The sequence below is a fragment of the Penaeus vannamei genome, chromosome 37 (genome assembly GCF_042767895.1).
Source record: "Penaeus vannamei isolate JL-2024 chromosome 37, ASM4276789v1, whole genome shotgun sequence".
NCBI classification, from domain to species: domain Eukaryota; kingdom Metazoa; phylum Arthropoda; class Malacostraca; order Decapoda; family Penaeidae; genus Penaeus; species Penaeus vannamei.
The window spans coordinates 3,121,500-3,128,999 of record NC_091585.1 but is presented as its reverse complement, the minus strand read 5'-3'; the positions used below and the strand labels follow the sequence as shown (position 1 = coordinate 3,128,999).

The window sequence follows — 7,500 nt, the reverse complement described above, 5'->3', positions numbered from 1 at the left end:
GAAGTGAGGCCTTGTGAAAACACGAAGTATTCTGTGCTTGAAACATTTTCACACAAAGCGAGTCTGTGTGATAATACTTGGTTGGAATTTATGTGAACCAGCCATTTTCTTAGCTATGGAAGAGGGGCGTGGCTCCTGTGCGAAGGGAAGAGGGGCGTGGCTCCTGAGCGAAGGGAAGAGGGGCGTGGCTCCTGTGCGAAGGGAAGAGGGGCGTGGCTCCCGAGCGAAGGGAAGAGGGGCGTGGCTCCTGAGCGAAGGGAAGAGGGGCGTGGCTCCTGAGCGAAGGGAAGAGGGGCGTGGCTCCTGAGCGAAGGGAAGAGGGGCGTGGCTCCTGAGCGAAGGGAAGAGGGGCGTGGCTCCCGAGCGAAGGGAAGAGGGGCGTGGCTCCTGAGCGAAGGGAAGAGGGGCGTGGCTCCTGAGCGAAGGGAAGAGGGGCGTGGCTCCTGAGCGAAGGGAAGAGGGGCGTGGCTCCTGAGGGAATGGAAGAGGGGCGTGGCTCCTGAGGGAATGGAAGAGGGGCGTGACTCCTGAGGGAAGGGAAGAGGGGCGTGGCTCCTGAGGGAATGGAAGAGGGGCGTGGCTCCTGAGGGAATGGAAGAGGGGCGTGACTCCTGAGGGAAGGGAAGAGGGGCGTGGCTCCTGAGCGAAGGGAAGAGGGGCGTGGCTCCTGAGGGAATGGAAGAGGGGCGTGGCTCCTGAGCGAAGGGAAGAGGGGCGTGGCTCCTGAGCGAAGGGAAGAGGGGCGTGGCTCCTGAGCGAAGGGAAGAGGGACGTGGCTCCTGAGCGAAGGGAAGAGGGACGTGGCTCCTGAGCGAAGGGAAGAGGGGCGTGGCTCCTGAGGGAATGGAAGAGGGGCGTGGCTCCTGAGGGAATGGAAGAGGGGCGTGGCTCCTGAGGGAATGGAAGAGGGGCGTGGCTCCTGAGGGAATGGAAGAGGGGCGTGGCTCCTGAGGGAATGGAAGAGGGGCGTGGCTCCCGAGCGAAGGGAAGAGGGACGTGGCTCCTGAGCGAAGGGAAGAGGGGCGTGGCTCCTGAGCGAAAGGAAGAGGGGCGTGGCTCCTGAGGGAATGGAAGAGGGGCGTGGCTCCTGAGGGAATGGAAGAGGGGCGTGGCTCCTGAGGGAATGGAAGAGGGGCGTGGCTCCCGAGCGAAGGGAAGAGGGACGTGGCTCCTGAGCGAAGGGAAGAGGGGCGTGGCTCCTGAGCGAAAGGAAGAGGGGCGTGGCTCCTGAGGGAATGGAAGAGGGGCGTGGCTCCTGAGGGAATGGAAGAGGGGCGTGGCTCCCGAGCGAAGGGAAGAGGGACGTGGCTCCTGAGCGAAGGGAAGAGGGGCGTGGCTCCTGAGCGAAGGGAAGAGGGGCGTGGCTCCTGTGTGAAAGGACGAGGGACGTGGCTCCTGAGCGAAGGGAAGAGGGGCGTGGCTCCTGAGCGAAGGGAAGAGGGGCGTGGCTCCTGAGGGGATGGAAGAGGGGCGTGGCTCCTGAGCGAAGGGAAGAGGGGCGTGGCTCCTGAGCGAAGGGAAGAGGACCGTGGCTCCTGAGCGAAGGGAAGAGGGGCGTGGCTCCTGAGGGAAGGGAAGAGGGGCGTGGCTCCTGAGCGAAGGGAAGAGGGGCGTGGCTCCTGAGCGAAGGGAAGATGGGCGTGGCTCCTGAGCGAAGGGAAGAGGGGCGTGGCTCCCGAGCGAAGGGAAGAGGGGCGTGGCTCCTGAGCGAAGGGAAGAGGGGCGTGGCTCCCGAGCGAAGGGAAGAGGGGCGTGGCTACTGAGCGAAGGGAAGAGGGGCGTGGCTCCTGAGGGAATGGAAGAGGGGCGTGGCTCCTGAGGGAATGGAAGAGGGGCGTGACTCCTGAGGGAAGGGAAGAGGGGCGTGGCTCCTGAGGGAATGGAAGAGGGGCGTGGCTCCTGAGGGAATGGAAGAGGGGCGTGACTCCTGAGGGAAGGGAAGAGGGGCGTGGCTCCTGAGCGAAGGGAAGAGGGGCGTGGCTCCTGAGCGAAGGGAAGAGGGGCGTGGCTCCCGAGCGAAGGGAAGAGGGGCGTGGCTCCTGAGCGAAGGGAAGAGGGGCGTGGCTCCTGAGGGAATGGAAGAGGGGCGTGACTCCTGAGGGAAGGGAAGAGGGGCGTGGCTCCTGAGGGAATGGAAGAGGGGCGTGACTCCTGAGCGAAGGGAAGAGGGGCGTGGCTCCTGAGGGAATGGAAGAGGGGCGTGGCTCCTGAGGGAATGGAAGAGGGGCGTGGCTCCTGAGGGAATGGAAGAGGGGCGTGGCTCCTGAGGGAATGGAAGAGGGGCGTGGCTCCCGAGCGAAGGGAAGAGGGGCGTGGCTCCTGAGCGAAGGGAAGAGGGGCGTGGCTCCTGAGCGAAGGGAAGAGGGGCGTGGCTCTTGAGCGAATGGAAGAGGGGCGTGGCTCCCGAGCGAAGGGAAGAGGGGCGTGGCTCCAGAGGGAATGGAAGAGGGGCGTGGCTCCAGAGGGAATGGAAGAGGGGCGTGGCTCCTGAGGGAAGGGAAGAGGGGCGTGGCTCCTGAGGGAATGGAAGAGGGGCGTGGCTCCTGAGGGAATGGAAGAGGGGCATGGCTCCTGAGGGAATGGAAAAGGGGCGTGGCTCCTGAGGGAATGGAAGAGGGGCGTGGCTCCTGAGGGAATGGAAGAGGGGCGTGGCTCCTGAGCGAAGGGAAGAGGGGCGTGGCTCCTGAGGGAATGGAAGAGGGGCGTGGCTCCAGAGGGAATGGAAGAGGGGCGTGGCTCCAGAGGGAATGGAAAAGGGGCGTGGCTCCTGAGGGAATGGAAGAGGGGCGTGGCTCCTGAGGGAATGGAAGAGGGGCGTGGCTCCTGAGGGAATGGAAGAGGGGCGTGGCTCCCGAGCGAAGGGAAGAGGGACGTGGCTCCTGAGCGAAGGGAAGAGGGGCGTGGCTCCTGAGGGAATGGAAGAGGGGCGTGGCTCCTGAGCGAAAGGAAGAGGGGCGTGGCTCCTGAGCGAATGGAAGAGGGGCGTGGCTCCTGAGGGAATGGAAGAGGGGCGTGGCTCCCGAGCGAAGGGAAGAGGGACGTGGCTCCTGAGCGAAGGGAAGAGGGGCGTGGCTCCTGAGCGAAGGGAAGAGGGGCGTGGCTCCTGTGTGAAAGGACGAGGGACGTGGCTCCTGAGCGAAGGGAAGAGGGGCGTGGCTCCTGAGCGAAGGGAAGAGGGGCGTGGCTCCTGAGGGGATGGAAGAGGGGCGTGGCTCCTGAGCGAAGGGAAGAGGGGCGTGGCTCCTGAGCGAAGGGAAGAGGACCGTGGCTCCTGAGCGAAGGGAAGAGGGGCGTGGCTCCTGAGGGAAGGGAAGAGGGGCGTGGCTCCTGAGCGAAGGGAAGAGGGGCGTGGCTCCTGAGCGAAGGGAAGATGGGCGTGGCTCCTGAGCGAAGGGAAGAGGGGCGTGGCTCCCGAGCGAAGGGAAGAGGGGCGTGGCTCCTGAGCGAAGGGAAGAGGGGCGTGGCTCCCGAGCGAAGGGAAGAGGGGCGTGGCTCCTGAGCGAAGGGAAGAGGGGCGTGGCTCCTGAGGGAATGGAAGAGGGGCGTGGCTCCTGAGGGAATGGAAGAGGGGCGTGACTCCTGAGGGAAGGGAAGAGGGGCGTGGCTCCTGAGGGAATGGAAGAGGGGCGTGGCTCCTGAGGGAATGGAAGAGGGGCGTGACTCCTGAGGGAAGGGAAGAGGGGCGTGGCTCCTGAGCGAAGGGAAGAGGGGCGTGGCTCCTGAGCGAAGGGAAGAGGGGCGTGGCTCCCGAGCGAAGGGAAGAGGGGCGTGGCTCCTGAGCGAAGGGAAGAGGGGCGTGGCTCCTGAGGGAATGGAAGAGGGGCGTGACTCCTGAGGGAAGGGAAGAGGGGCGTGGCTCCTGAGGGAATGGAAGAGGGGCGTGACTCCTGAGCGAAGGGAAGAGGGGCGTGGCTCCTGAGGGAATGGAAGAGGGGCGTGGCTCCTGAGCGAAGGGAAGAGGGGCGTGGCTCCTGAGGGAATGGAAGAGGGGCGTGGCTCCTGAGGGAATGGAAGAGGGGCGTGGCTCCCGAGCGAAGGGAAGAGGGGCGTGGCTCCTGAGCGAAGGGAAGAGGGGCGTGGCTCCTGAGCGAAGGGAAGAGGGGCGTGGCTCTTGAGCGAATGGAAGAGGGGCGTGGCTCCCGAGCGAAGGGAAGAGGGGCGTGGCTCCAGAGGGAATGGAAGAGGGGCGTGGCTCCAGAGGGAATGGAAGAGGGGCGTGGCTCCTGAGGGAAGGGAAGAGGGGCGTGGCTCCTGAGGGAATGGAAGAGGGGCGTGGCTCCTGAGGGAATGGAAGAGGGGCATGGCTCCTGAGGGAATGGAAAAGGGGCGTGGCTCCTGAGGGAATGGAAGAGGGGCGTGGCTCCTGAGGGAATGGAAGAGGGGCGTGGCTCCTGAGCGAAGGGAAGAGGGGCATGGCTCCTGAGGGAATGGAAGAGGGGCGTGGCTCCAGAGGGAATGGAAGAGGGGCGTGGCTCCAGAGGGAATGGAAAAGGGGCGTGGCTCCTGAGGGAATGGAAGAGGGGCGTGGCTCCTGAGGGAATGGAAGAGGGGCGTGGCTCCTGAGGGAATGGAAGAGGGGCGTGGCTCCTGAGGGAATGGAAGAGGGGCGTGGCTCCTGAGGGAATGGAAGAGGGGCGTTGCTCCTGAGCGAAGGGAAGAGGGGCGTGGCTCTTGAGGGAATAGAAGAGGGGCGTGGCTCCTGAGGGAATGGAAGAGGGGCGTGGCTCCCGAGCGAAGGAAGAGGGGCGTGGCTCCTGAGGGAATGGAAGAGGGGCGTGGCTCCTGAGGGAATGGAAGAGGGGCGTGGCTCCTGAGGGAATGGAAGAGGGGCGTGGCTCCCGAGCGTAGGGAAGAGGGGCGTGGCTCCTGAGGGAATGGAAGAGGGGCGTGGCTCCTGAGGGAATGGAAGAGGGGTGTGGCTCCTGAGGGAATGGAAGAGGGGCGTGGCTCCCGAGCGAAGGGAAGAGGGGCGTGGCTCCTGAGGGAATGGAAGAGGGGCGTGGCTCCTGAGGGAATGGAAGAAGGGCGTGGCTCCTGAGGGAAGGGAAGAGGGGCGTGGCTCCTGAGGGAAGGGAAGAGGGGCGTGGCTCCCGCGCGAAGGGAAGAGGGGCGTGGCTCCCGAGCGAAGGGAAGAGGGGCGTGGCTCCCGAGCGAAGGGAAGGGGGGCGTGGCTCCCGAGCGAAGGGAAGAGGTGCGTGGCTCCTGAGGGAATGGAAGAGGGGCGTGGCTCCCGAGCGAAGGGAAGAGGGGCGTGGCTCCCGAGCGAAGGGAAGAGGGGCGTGGCTCCCGAGCGAAGGGAAGAGGGGCGTGGCTCCCGCGCGAAGGGAAGAGGGGCGTGGCTCCCGAGCGAAGACGAAGAGGGGCGTGGCTCCCGAGCGAAGACGAAGAGGGGCGTGGCTCCCGAGCGAAGGGAAGAGGGGCGAGGCTCCCGTGCGAAGGGAAGAGGGGCGTGGCTCCCGAGCGAAGGGAAGAGGGGCGTGGCTCCTGAGCGAAGGGAAGAGGGGCGTGGCTCCCGAGCGAAGACGAAGAGGGGCGTGGCTCCCGAGCGAAGGGAAGAGGGGCGTGGCTCCCGAGCGAAGGGAAGAGGGGCGTGGCTCCTGAGCGAAGACGAAGAGGGGCGTGGCTCCCGAGCGAAGGGAAGAGGGGCGTGGCTTCCGAGCGAAGGGAAGAGGGGCGTGGCTCCTGAGCGAAGGGAAGAGGGGCGTGGCTCCCGAGCGAAGGGAAGAGGGGCGTGGCTCCCGCGCGAAGGGAAGAGGGGCGTGGCTCCTGAGCGAAGGGAAGAGGGGCGTGGCTCCCGCGCGAAGGGAAGAGGGGCGTGGCTTCCGAGCAAAGGGAAGAGGGGCGTGGCTCCCGCGCGAAGGGAAGAGGGGCGTGGCTCCCGAGCGAAGGGAAGAGGGGCGTGGCTCCCGCGCGAAGGGAAGAGGGGCGTGGCTCCCGAGCGAAGGGAAGAGGGGCGTGGCTCCCGAGCGAAGGGAAGAGGGGCGTGGCTCCCGCGCGAAGGGAAGAGGGGCGTGGCTCCCGTGCGAAGGGAAGAGGGGCGTGGCTCCCGAGCGAAGGGAAGAGGGGCGTGGCTCCCGAGCGAAGGGAAGAGGGGCGTGGCTCCCGAGCGAAGGGAAGAGGGGCGTGGCTCCCGAGCGAAGGGAAGAGGGGCGTGGCTCCCGCGCGAAGGGAAGAGGGGCGTGGCTCCCGTGCGAAGGGAAGAGGGGCGTGGCTCCCGAGCGAAGGGAAGAGGGGCGTGGCTCCCGAGCGAAGGGAAGAGGGGCGTGGCTCCCGAGCGAAGGGAAGAGGGGCGTGGCTCCCGAGCGAAGGGAAGAGGGGCGTGGCTCCTGAGCGAAGACGAAGAGGGGCGTGGCTCCCGAGCGAAGGGAAGAGGGGCGTGGCTCCCGCGCGAAGGGAAGAGGGGCGTGGCTCCCGAGCGAAGACGAAGAGGGGCGTGGCTCCCGAGCGAAGGGAAGAGGGGCGTGGCTCCCGTGCGAAGGGAAGAGGGGCGTGGCTCCCGAGCGAAGGGAAGAGGGGCGTGGCTCCTGAGCGAAGGGAAGAGGGGCGTGGCTCCCGAGCGAAGACGAAGAGGGGCGTGGCTCCCGAGCGAAGGGAAGAGGGGCGTGGCTCCCGAGCGAAGGGAAGAGGGGCGTGGCTCCTGAGCGAAGACGAAGAGGGGCGTGGCTCCCGAGCGAAGGGAAGAGGGGCGTGGCTTCCGAGCGAAGGGAAGAGGGGCGTGGCTCCTGAGCGAAGGGAAGAGGGGCGTGGCTCCCGAGCGAAGGGAAGAGGGGCGTGGCTCCCGCGCGAAGGGAAGAGGGGCGTGGCTCCTGAGCGAAGGGAAGAGGGGCGTGGCTCCCGAGCGAAGGGAAGAGGGGCGTGGCTCCCGCGCGAAGGGAAGAGGGGCGTGGCTTCCGAGCAAAGGGAAGAGGGGCGTGGCTCCCGCGCGAAGGGAAGAGGGGCGTGGCTCCCGAGCGAAGGGAAGAGGGGCGTGGCTCCCGCGCGAAGGGAAGAGGGGCGTGGCTCCCGAGCGAAGGGAAGAGGGGCGTGGCTCCCGAGCGAAGGGAAGAGGGGCGTGGCTCCCGCGCGAAGGGAAGAGGGGCGTGGCTCCCGTGCGAAGGGAAGAGGGGCGTGGCTCCCGAGCGAAGGGAAGAGGGGCGTGGCTCCCGAGCGAAGGGAAGAGGGGCGTGGCTCCCGAGCGAAGGGAAGAGGGGCGTGGCTCCCGAGCGAAGGGAAGAGGGGCGTGGCTCCCGCGCGAAGGGAAGAGGGGCGTGGCTCCCGTGCGAAGGGAAGAGGGGCGTGGCTCCCGAGCGAAGGGAAGAGGGGCGTGGCTCCCGAGCGAAGGGAAGAGGGGCGTGGCTCCCGAGCGAAGGGAAGAGGGGCGTGGCTCCCGAGCGAAGGGAAGAGGGGCGTGGCTCCCGAGCGAAGGGAAGAGGGGCGTGGCTCCTGAGCGAAGACGAAGAGGGGCGTGGCTCCCGAGCGAAGGGAAGAGGGGCGTGGCTCCCGCGCGAAGGGAAGAGGGGC

At 67.1% G+C, this 7,500-nt stretch overlaps 1 protein-coding gene across 1 annotated transcript in view; it reads left to right on the top strand.

The window, feature by feature from the left end:
- LOC113822377 (ribosome-binding protein 1) overlaps positions 1–7,500 on the top strand; it is a 54,025-nt gene that overhangs the window by 17,496 nt on the left and 29,029 nt on the right. The gene's annotated exons all lie outside the window — the stretch shown is intronic.